The sequence below is a fragment of the Chaetodon auriga genome, chromosome 10 (assembly GCF_051107435.1).
Source record: "Chaetodon auriga isolate fChaAug3 chromosome 10, fChaAug3.hap1, whole genome shotgun sequence".
Classification (NCBI taxonomy): domain Eukaryota; kingdom Metazoa; phylum Chordata; class Actinopteri; order Chaetodontiformes; family Chaetodontidae; genus Chaetodon; species Chaetodon auriga.
In genome coordinates, this window is record NC_135083.1 from 6,886,253 (window position 1) to 6,898,470 (window position 12,218).

Genomic DNA, 12,218 nt, shown 5'->3' on the forward strand with positions numbered 1-12,218 from the left:
CTGTCACACCTCAACACGCTGCAGCTCGTGAGACCGTGTGTCCAAATCTGCCCTCACCCAACCTCGCAGCCCCTGCCTCTTTGTTCCCAGGCAGCTTCTGCTTGTCCCACTGCGGTCCACTGATTCCCCCACCGATGCTCTCCCCCATTCTCACTCCTTTTCTCTCCGCGCCCCCTCCTCCTCCCTCTGTCCTCCATTCCTTTTTTTTCTTTGCTCGATGCGTATGAAATTGCAGAGCTCAGCATTCTTCTCCACTAGCACTTAGGGAAAAAGAGGGAAAAAAAAAAAGGAGAGAGAGAAAGAGAGAGATGAGCAGGGCGGGAGGGCTTCTGGTGCACCACATAACTGGCCCCCTTCCAATTAAAGAAGAGAGCTTATGTTATTGAAGAGCAGCTTAGCCAATCAGGAGGCAGTGCAGGAAAAGACAGCAGGAAAAAAAAAAAAAAAAAAAGGCAGCAGAGCGAGTGGGCAAGAGGAAGGGAAAAAAAAAACTGCAGTGTGTGTGAGTGTGTGTAGTTTTTATCCCTCCTCTGAGCAGATCTTTATCAATTTGTGTACTCCAGTCCGGGGCTGCATTTGAATGGGTCTCTGTGTGTGTATATGTGGCAGAGTTTCCAGGAGGACAGAGTAAAGGTGTGTCTAGAGGGCTGTGTTAGAGTCCAGACTTATTCATTCTGAAACTGGAAATAAGAGAAAGTAAGAGAAGATTGACTCTTTTTCTCTCTATCTCAAAGTGACTCGGAGCCTGTGGAGAAGGGGAAGAGCTTGGTTTCCAGAGGAGAGCAACCTGCACAGAAGGTAAGCAGCTGCCATCTCCTCCTGCTGCAGGCACGCTGGCTTTCTGCACTTCTGAAGTTGCTTTTGTGTTCTTTGTCAGCGTGTGTTCTGCCTTATCTGCCCTCTTTTCAGCCTTTCACGAGTCTTTACATTTAGATATGCACATGGATTTTCACTTTGACGTTTCTTTGCGTGATAAAGGCTTGACAGAGGAGCAGAGGGAAACGCAGAGGAAGAGAGGGAGGGGGAAGGTTAGTGCGGGACTCCCTGATGCTTCCAGGCAAGTTTATGTGCACACGGTTCTCTAGTGCTGCAGTATCCCATTACCTCCCTGAGTGGGGCTGCCTCAGCATCCAGCCAGTTGCAGGCAGAGCTACTTAAAGCATCTTCCAGCCTTCTAAAAGGACTGCCTCCAGTGGAACTTATTTATCATCCCTGGCTGGGATAAGGGCAAAGTTTTGTCCCTTATGCTGCACATTCAGTGCACGCTGATAAGCTGAGCGTGCTCAGTTTTGTCGTGCATGCTCTCGCTGTGTATTCTGGGTGTCACTGGGGTTTGCTTAGATAACAGATTGAATTGGCCCTGATAGCGTTTGAGCCTGGTGATGAGTTTTTGTTTTGTTTATCCGCTGTTCTGGGACTTCCTTCAGTCAGAGCCTGCAGCAAAAAGTAGGCTCTCTGATTGGGTGAACTCGGCTTGCTGACAACAGCGTGCCAAAGAAGCGGAAAAAATAGTATGATGGTGTCTGTGTACCTTCGCTGGAGTATTTGTACACTGAAAACGTGGTTCATGGTTATTGTAAAATGAGCTCAAACATCAAAGGAAAGTGAAGCTTTCGTTGTTTTTAATGACAGACAGCTGTTTTACACTAACACATTTTTTTTTTTTACTATGAATTCATAAACAGCTTTTTTTTAAACACATTCACTGTTTATTTATTACATCCCACTGTCTTTTGGGTTTTTTTTGGAAGTCTGACCTTCATCATTTGTGAATGGAGATACGATACTGTCCAGCAGTGGGCACTGTGTGTTTTCTCTGCTAAAGATGTCTGTGAACACTGGCCTGCTGCAGAATGGGAGGAAATATGGATGGACTTAGTGTGTTTTGTGTGGGCATGCTGGAAAACGTTGTCAGACAGGATAAAGAGGACAGACTGTGCCAGTGTTTTCGTCCAACTCAGAATAAAAGGCTGGTACCTTTCACCCTCAGATAGCCAATAGAAGCCCAGGACATGCTTGATCCTGACCAGAATCACTGATCCCAGTAATTGCTTTTAAATAACGTTTCAATTATTCAACAGTGAGTTATAAGCGGGGATAAGGAGAGGGCTGGGAAGGAAACGTTAACTCCTTTCAGCACCATGGACAGAGCTCAGAGCCAAGGCTTTTCACAGGTGCCTCCTTCAGAGTCTTTGAAGCAGACCAGTGTTTAGCAGTGAGGCTGGGATGACTGTTTGAGGCAAACTGTGTCTATTTCAATGACCTGATAAATTGTCTGTTTATACGCATTTCCAGCTCTCTGTTTTATATTGCACTTGGCTGGGCTCATCCATTCTTTTCCCCTCTCAGTTAAAGACACGGAGCAAACACTTTTCATTATTCATGCACGTCTGCTTTTTTTAGAACACAGGCCGCCTTAAAGAGAGCCATGCTTTCGCAGAGGTGCTCAAAACTCGTGTCCCAGCTGTTTCCTTTTCAAACCGTGGTCCTTCCTGTCGTTGTCTACCTGTATTAGCGCTGGATGCTCCAGGTGGGAGTGTCAGCTCTGTGGTTTTGCTCTACCTTCCTCTTTCGCTTCAAAGCTCAGAGTGACACATCAAACTGTGGGATGAAACTGACTGCAGCAGCAGAATCATTCAGCTTTGACATCTGCTCGTTACATGGAAATATTTGGGTGAGGACGCGAAGACAAAAGGACAATGTTATTAGAAGAGCAGAAAAAATGCATTATGCCATCTGATGGGGGCTAGTAGCTAATTATGTTTCCCAGAAATCAATTTAAAGACAGTTGAGGAGGTGGTGGAAGACACAGTTTTATGTTACATCCGTGAACAGAAAATGTAAAAGATGCATCGTCTGCAGCTCGTGCAGTGAAGACCCCTGCTGTCACAAAATGCTCTGTTTCATGTCATGGTTGAGAGCGACCAGGAAAGTGTCTCCGCAGGACACAGCCGGCGCACTGAGAAACTCATTTAGGTACCAATGATCAGAAACCTCATTCGTCTAATGGCAAACGGAAATGAGACCCCTCACTGTTCCCAAGAATTAGCCAGTGTCCCTCTTTAAAGTAGAGGCAGAATGCGAGAGACGGAGGAGAGTTGACTATTTGATAAAATGGCTGTTTTAAATGCACAGATTTCCCCAAACGTCAGTATAATTCAGTGTTTTAGCAGCTTCTTGAATCAGCCTGCACAACATAAACAGCCCCGGCCAAGTGCAAGATCTTTGTGTTGTCTGTTCTCATCTATGCATATGAGGGATGTACTGCAACTTTTTCTAAGATTTGTGGGTTTTTTGGAGGAAGGGAGCAGCTGTTGGGCTTGTCATTGCTCATGCTCCGTGCTTGATGCCCTCTGTTTAGTGTGTCCCTGTAATTGATGGTAAATGCATCGCGTTCAGTGGCTGTCACTGTGACATACTACAGTTAGCAACAATCCCAAAACTCTCCATGTCAGGACGAGAAGAGGTGCTGTAAAAACTCAACAAACAACCTGAAATAGTGTTATTGGGCTGCGTGGATGAAACAGTGCAGATGTTGAACGTGAGCAGACCCGCTTGGGGATACTGGAATGACACTGTGATAAATACAGTGTAGTGTCAGAAGGACAGTGAATGTGTGTGTGTATGTGTGTGCCCCCTCCATAAGCAGGAAGAGTCCACTTCATCATCCTCTCAGAGGGAAGGTTGCAGGATGTATTTATTTATGCATTTGTGTTACCGTGTTTACCAAGTGTGCATGCCAGCGTGCATGTGAGTGACGGAGAGATGGACAGTTTAAATGAGGAAACTAAGAGATGGTGTTGGACACATGGATTACAGTCATCTTTAAGAGCGTGGAGAAAAATGGGGATGAAAAGGACAAAAGCAATGAGAGGACAGTGAAGAGAGGAAGGCAAGACAAATGAAACGAGCATGGGCGAGAGATAGAGCGAGAGATTGAGAGATTGTCAGAGGCAGAGCAAGAATGGAAGAGAGTGGGTGTGCATAGCAGAGCTACGAGCACTGCAGTACATTGCAGTGCCCAGCCCCCGCTGTGTTCTCTGCTCACCATCCGGTTCCATGCACTGAAAAGACCCCTGCAGCAGCAGAGCTACACAGCGCAGAGGGCTGCCTGCTGATGAGCAGCGACCTCACAAACGGCTTCTGACCCGCCGTCGTGCATGCTGGACATCTGACGATGCGCACATTTTTAAGGAGCGGCGAGAAAGGCAGCGTTCGCGACAGAACAGCCGATCCGTGCCTGCCAGCGCATTGTCATGTAGAGAGAGGGAGCAGTCAATTCACGCTCCCCCTGGATTATGTAAGCACAGAACACAGTCGCTTCACCCGATACCAGCTGAATCATAGCACCTTCCCTGGCCATGTTTTCCTCATTAGGAACATCTGCCTCGCTGTTTGCTTTTGTTCCAGGGGTAGCGTCTCTGCAAACACAGACAGACACTTTATTGAACTTATTGAAATGGCAACAATAGGGAGACAAACAACATGTGCCCTTAAATAGCTGCCGTTTGCACTGTATGCCTGTGGCTTGACATTATGTTGATGATGCCCCGCGTGGTGAGCAAGAAATGATGACCCCGTGAATAACTGCTGAGACCTTCATCTGATGTGAGCTCACCTGATAGAAAAAAAAATATGAAATTATACAGTTTAAAGTGAGGCAGTGTGCAGTATGCATCCATGACTCACGCAGGATAGCCTCACACTTAAGTTCCGTTGGTTTAATTATCCAGCTTTTAGCCGGACAAGCAGCACTCTCTCGGTCTATCTTTATCTCTCTGTGTCACACACACACACGCGCGAGGACACAGACACATGCATGCAGATGTGAGATGAATCGTAATCATGTGAAAGCTCTAGGAAACGGAGGAGAAGCTCGTTTCTGCTTCCATAAACAGTTGCTACGTTTCCGTCCCACTGCCTGCCCGGGGGGAGGCGGTGGACGGCTGAAGCGTGAGAGCTTCCCCTCTTCGTGTGTTCTCTGCTTTGCTGATGTGGCTGATTCACATTGCGTTGGGTGGACTCCTGTGACAAGGTCTGATCGTGTCTCTCGCTGCGTTCAGGAGCAGCCGAGTCAATTACACCTCGCCAGACAGGTGTTTGAGCTGCTAAGTGTGTTTGCCTCAGCACATCACGCCGTGTTTGCTTCTGATTTGCAATGAAATCAGCACCAGGCTTTGACAATGATAAGGCAAAAAAAAAAAAAAAAAAATGTGTGCTGGCAGTGAGTCACGCTGCAACTGAAGGTAGTAATCCAACTCGCAGTGAATGTAAATGTATTCATTCACATCAAACGTGTCAGATGTTTGAATTATTGCTGGAAAAATTGTAACTTCTCATGTTGGAAGATCAGATAGAAAGTAGTTGTTTCGAAATAAGATTGAATATTTTACCAACCTGCGTTTCACATGCTGTTATTTTCTGCCTTTAGCTGAAAAGTGGGAGAACATCTAGCCATGCAAAACCTCTTAAAAACACAGACTTGCTACAGTCATGTCTTTCGTCCTTGCAACAGCACGCTCTTCACACGGTGGTGCGCGGAGGAAGATGCTGTCTTTCACTGTGGATAGTTGAGAGCGTGATCATGAAGGGGGAAAAGAGAGAAACACTGTGGTTTGTATGTGTGTGACAGAGACAGAGAGAGTGGGAGAAAGCGGTAGAATATTGTAGTGTGGGTGAGCTGCAGCAGGGATTCGGAGTGCTGCATTGAGCTGCATAATTAATGTTAAGAGGGTGGAGCTAAAGGCGGAGATAACTTGCCAGGAAGAACAAGCCGCTGCAGCCCTGCTTGAAGCAGAGCTTCCTCTTTTGTGTGTGTGGAATCACTCCTGAGTACAGGCGAGTGTGGAAGGGATATTTTGATGGAAAACCAAGGAGGCACAGTCGATCGTTTGGTCCAGCTCCGTGTCCCCGTCCCATCTGCTCCCTCGGCCCTCAAAGCCAATCACTCTCCACTGAGCTGTGTACCACAGCCAAGTGCCTCGGTGCTGGCTGCACGGCTCTGTTAATCATCCAATTTGTGGCCAAACAGTTTCCTATATGACACATCTGGTGTAACTCTCATCTGGTCTGTCCGAATTGGACCACGAGGAAGGAGGAGGAGTGGCTTTATTCTGCAGGCTGTCTTTACTTTCAGTCGTCTTCTTCACAGATTGGAGGTTCAGGGTCGTCAACGCTGTGAGGTTGGACACACGAGTCCAGGAGGCCTTGCTGTTTCTCGTTGTTCGTGGAGACACTCTCTATTATCCTCAGTTTTAATTTAGTTTCCCTGCATTAGAAGACATCTGCCTCTTCAGCAGGCGGTGTGCATGTGTATTTAGGCGTGCACATGCACAGCCATGTGTTTGACAGAGATGCAGTCGGGGTCTGTGGTGATCACTCTGGGATGTGAGTAAATGTTCATGGAGGCATGTATTAAATGCATCCAGGTTTTCATGTGAGCGTGTTTGTCTTTGGTGCTGTCAGAGCTCAGCATCCTGCTCCTCCGTCTCCAGGGCAATGCTGCCTGGCCGGTGACCACATCTATACCACACTGCTCCGCCTGCACCCCTGTCACCTAACCTCATCATCACTGTAGCTGTTCTGAGTTCTTGACGTCTATTCTGCTGCAACATGCCCGGCCTTCACGTCCTCGCTGCTTTACGGTTAAGCTCTGCCCGCTTGTGAAATAAGAACAAAGTGTTTTCCAGTGTTATCCTTCCGTTGTATTGGATGTGTTTTATTTTCCTTTTTTTATTTTTAGCTCAAAGCGGCGCCGCTCTTTGTTGAGATCTGCGCCTGCCAAAAGCTACTGCGGGGATCTGTCCTTGTCAAAAGGGCTGAGGGATTGCACAGAGGCATTTGAAATGCACCCTGTGTCGGCTCCAAGCCTCTCCATACACAGAGAGGAAGCCAGTAATGACGGCAATTTCATCCCAGTCCCCCAAGAGCCACAAAATCACACTTAAATTACAACCTCGACATTATCAGGTGCAAGAAGAGGCGGATACAATTGAACCTTGGAGGTAGAAGCCCCCAGAAGGGTACAAGGTGCATCCTATAACTGTAATATCAAGCTTGTTTAGGAGCAGGGATTTAATTTGTCTAAATAACAGCGGTTGACTCTATGATAGCCTGCCAACAGTTGTCTTAAGAAACATGTCTTCAGGGTCTCAGTGCGTTTAAAATGTAGTTCAAGGGTTTTGTATGAATCTTCCTCTATTTTTCTTCTTCCGAGGCTGTTCCAAAAGGCATCTGGCAGCAGAGTCTGAAGGCTTAGAGCAGCAACACAGGACCTCGTTAAATATACTTTTTTCTGTCCCCTGAAATCTTAGAAACTAGGAGACATTTTCTGTTTCCTCTCTCTCTCTTCAGTCCCATGGGGTCTTGCAGTGGGAGAGCTGAGTTGCCATTTCTTACGAGTTGCCAAGTGAGAATCTGCCCATCTGACATTCAGAACGCTTGGAGCAGTGCAAACATCAACAGAAACCTTGAAAAAAAAACAACATTTTTTCTTCTGCTTTAAAATAAACTCAGACTTTGAAGTTGTTCTGAGTGTGTGTCAAACTATGAAATGTCTTGAAATTACTTCAAACTGCAGGCTGCTGTTGTGAGGAATTTTATAATTTCGTTCTTGTGTGCAGCCTGCGAGCTTTTTTTCTTTGCTTTTTTGTTTGTTTGTGTATAAATCAGAGGTGTACAAGGACTTGTGTTTTTCATTAGAGGAACACTGTGCAGCGTAATATCAGCCAGAGAGAGAAATAAGGAGAAAAGAGGGAGAGGAGGAGGGAGAATAGTTAAGCTGTGTGAGTAGGTGCTCAGCATGAAGGCTGCTTCTTTCCTCTTTGAGTTTTTTGAGGCCGGTGTGCAGGCGAAGGACACGGCATACAGAATTTTAAAAAATATCTCTCTGAGGTCTAACAGTAGCGTCAGACATGAATGCGTTTAAATATGCAGAACATGCTTTAGCGTTTCTACCTTTGACATACGAGTTAATGACAAAGCCTTTAAAATGCGACTTTTTATTATGATAGTTTTGTTTGAACACTCAATGGAAGAACAGTGGCTCAGTACTAATCAGAGGTGCAACATAACCAAGTATATTTACTCTCAAATATTGTACTTAAGAGTAAATATACAAAAACATTCAAGAAGAAGCGAAATGTTCCAGCTTTTCCTATGTGAGGATTTTAATTTACTTGTAATAATTTGGAGTTTTGGACAGCTGGTTGGACCAAACGAGCTTTGTGAAGGTGTTACTTTGGGTTCTTGTTACTTGTGACTGCATTTCTCGCTATTTTCAGAATTCTTACAAACCAAACAATCAAACGATTAGTGGAGAAAATATCTTGTAGATGAATCCATAATGAAAGTAATTATTATTTATAGCTTCATATAAAATATCTAGAAATGACCTCCAACTCCACCAACTCCAACAGTAAGACCCTGCTTACACATGAATGCATGAGCAGTATTAATCTAATGCCCTCACTGCTACTAAAAGCACAAACCAGCACTGACAAGTCGCGTCTATGACCTCCAGTGTGGTATCACAAGTTTGTGGGACTTAAATGAGCAACCGAAGTTGTGTGAGTGGCAGGTCACTTACGGTGCTTTGTAAAGCTGAAGGCGCTCCACTGAGTGTTGAGCCATCCTCTTCACTCGTTCCACTCAGGTCATTGTGCTGCTGCTGTTCCCAGAACAAAAGATTCCCAGTGCTCATTTGTATTCAGCGCACCTGTTTTGACTCACGCTGCATTGCAAAGAAGTGTCGGTAACAAACAGAAGCCAACGTCTGCTGTTCTAACTTCTCGTGAACTTTGAAACGAGTCAAGCACAGTGTGTGTTTTGGCTGCATGACAAGGCCCAGTTGGAGAAATCTTGCTGTTTCGATCTCTGGCAGAGGGATTATTGACTTGACAGCCAATTGGTTGCCATCTCCAAGAGCATGATGGAGAGTTGCAAAATCTATTTCCTCCCATGATAAGGCGGGTAATAGTTGGGCCTTGCAGGAAGGGCACGGCATTCATTGTGCTGTATTGATCAACAATAATTGCTCCCATCTTTTTGTCCAGTTACACCAGCCCACTCGTAGCGTTGTTATCTGGAGAGCTGTTCGTAAATACATTTTTTCCAATCTTCATCCTCATCTAGAGAGGCTTCCTGAATCATTACACAAAGCCTCATGATACAGAGATCCACATTGCACATTGTCTTACCGACTACGTCCACTGCTTGAGTAAGAGTGCTTTTTGAATTGCATAGCTCTGGTAATTGCCGTGAGCTTGCATGAGAGGGGTTGTATAATATCTGACAGCTCAGGAGGAAAAATAGGTAAACAAAAGTGGGGGGGACACCAAAATGCCGCCTTAGTGGCCATGCATCCTGCTCTATCCTGGAGGGATGTGTGCACTAATTCGAAGTGAATCACGACTGTTCCAGAGTCTATTTTTTCCCTCCATGCTGTTTTAGTGAGTCAACATTTTGCTCCGTCCGTTACCTTACCTACTTTACCCAATTTCTTCCTTCCTGTCTTAAAAAAAAAATCTTCATTTTCCTAGACTTTACTGTCATAACGATTCATGAAATTTGGTTAGCAGTCAAACAGGAAAGACACAGCCTCTGTGTCACTGAGACTCCTTTGTCCATCCTCACCTCTGAAAGGCCACGCTGCTGTTCACCCTGAGTCTCTGCTGTCACTGCTCGCTGGTCTTGCTGCATTTTTCTTCCCTTTTCTCATTATAGGACTGACCCTCGCTCAGATTCTCCTTTTGTGTCAGCCAGTTACGAGCAGTGGTCTGTCATACTGAAGTCTTTGGCCAGCAGGCACCGGGGACACAAACCCGCAGTCTGAACATGGCGCTGTTCATGACACGGGAACCAGCAGTTTGTTGGATGAATACGCTGATCATTTGTCACTGTGCATTACTCAGCAGATATCACAAAAACAAGAGTGTATCCTATGAAGCATAAGTTTGTGTACCCTGTGTATCACTTTCTGTATCTCACCTGATCCCCTCTGGGAGACAGAGACCTCTCAGATAATTAAAATCCAGCAGAGTAAACTACACCCATCTATAATGCCTGTTCTAATGTGTTGCTGTTCGTCCTCTCTAAACCCTTTATTGTGGAGAGAAAATCCTCAGTGGTTTTTAAACTGATGGTCCGGCAGATTTTTAGCCTGTATTTTTTCACAAGGAGCTCTGCAAGTCATGTGCATCCCCGTGTATTGTCTGCTCTTATGTAAACCTGACTGCTGAAGAGAGTCAATGCAGTGCAGGGTACCGTTTATCTAGGACATGGCTGGTTTGTGCCCCCTCATAGAAATGCGTCAAAGGGGCTGTGAAAGTGAGCTCGATATTTCGTTGCTTTTCTCTCTGTCTCTCTCTCTCTTAGACTTTCTTACTAAAATGTCCTTGACACAGTGGGCAATAATTCAGTTAGCTGCTCTGCCTAAGGAAATTCACGGGTGGTGGGGGGAGGGGGGGGCAAAACACTCAAATACCACTGCAGAGGCCTGAGCACAGGTCCAGCTTGGTCATGCGTTCCAGACACAGTTGGTTATGTTTGTTGGTGGGAAGCTGGTGAGGGAGGATCTCCTTGTGGCAGCACTAGCGACTCCTACTGGTCCGTCTGGGTTTAGCATGGTGAGATCGGCAAGATACCGCTGACCTTGGTGTCGCCACAGGAATACAGCGTCGACAGACCGCAGAATTCAACTGGCTTTTTCAAACTGAGGAGAAAAAGAAGGGGCCATTTTTTAGTAATTAAAGAAATTATCATGCTATTAGTTTTGTTGTTAGTTGGGAAAAGGGATAGAAGAAGTGTTCAGATCCTTTACTTGAGTAAAAGTACCCATACAGCATTGTAAAAATACTGCTTTACAACCTTCATTTAGGTTAGGTTCAGTGGTAGCAGGTGATAGTATCATTGGGTTTGAAAGGGGCATCCTGGAAAGGCTCAGCCGTTCACAAGCGAGGATGGAGCGAGGTTCATCACTTTGTGAACACATGATTGACAAAGGATGTTACTCCATGGGCTCAGGGACACTTCGTAAAACTGTTGTCATTTAACGTAGTTTGTTTGCAAATGATTACATTCTGTTGTTATTTATGTTTTACACAATGACTTTTTTTGGAATCAGTGTTGTACTTAAGCAAAAATATAGAAGTACCACTGACAAAATACACTTGACCTATTTAAGTAAAAGTATTTTTTTCTGCAGAATAATGGCTCCTGTGGGTGATATATTATTATATATTACATTATTAGGTTGTTAGTATTGCTGCATTGATGCACAAGTTGAGTTACTGGTTGAGGAGTAAATGCTTGTTGTTTGATAAATGTCGTGAAGTGAAAAGTACAAAATTTACCTCCACACCACGGCTATCCTCATCGCATTTACTTGAAGGCTTCTTGAAAAGTTATGTACAAAAAATGAGCACTTGGCATCGACATCCTTCTTACATCCAGCCTCATTTTCTCTGTTGATTTGTCATGCCCTTTGATCAGTGCGCAGACATCAGTCTGCGTGAGTCTGCTGCTGTGAAAAAGTTTCTACCCTTGAGATGAGTTCGAGCGTGATGCAACTGAGCTGTGATCAGTGGACATTGTTTTTGGATACGACAGGGCTGAATTGTTTGACATCCTCTCTGAAATCTGTGTCTAACACGAGTAATTTAGTGTTTAATGTTCCTTATTGCACTGCAGCACATCAAGACAACCCTTAAATAACTGAGCTAGAAAATGTTGTGATGCGAGTTGATTTTCTTCTGCATTTGTTTGCATTAGAGGTGTATGACGAGACCCTTTGAACCTACTGTAATATAGCTTCTTCTGTGTTTTTTGCAAATGAAATAGGTTGGAAAACGAGAAACTGTGGACATCCAGTCGACCGTTGTGTTTCAAAAAAGGCACGACTCCCCAGCTTGGCTCAATCTCAGCTGGCAGGTCTGTTGTCCGGCACCACGTCGTCCGGGTCTCCCCAGCGCCTCGTCTCTGTGAGGAGTGAATGGACTTATGGGGACGAGCTGATTGTGCTCCACTCGGTCTGAAAGCAAAGTGAAACTGCGTCGCGCTGTTACAGACTAATTCATACATACGCTGAAATTGACATTTCCTCCTTATCTAGTTGCCGACACGCGGCTGAAAAGTTTAAGAATCTCTTTACAAACGTCCTTTTCATTTTTGCAGCCTCACCATTTTCATATTACAGAATGAAAAAACGGATCCAAATTGGA

General features: G+C 45.2%; 1 protein-coding gene across 4 annotated transcripts in view; it reads left to right on the forward strand.

Moving 5' to 3' along the window:
* The first annotated feature begins 193 nt into the window (after positions 1-193).
* LOC143326595 (synaptotagmin-2-like) overlaps positions 194-12,218 on the forward strand; it is a 56,537-nt gene continuing 44,512 nt past the window's right edge. For 2 of the 4 annotated variants that reach the window (XM_076740272.1, XM_076740276.1), the window contains exons 1-2: positions 451-633; positions 735-798. The gene's annotated coding sequence lies outside the window, so the exon portion shown is untranslated. Of the gene's footprint in view, positions 634-734; positions 799-12,218 lie in introns of all 4 variants that reach the window. The other 2 variants (XM_076740275.1, XM_076740273.1) reach the window with 2 other exon arrangements.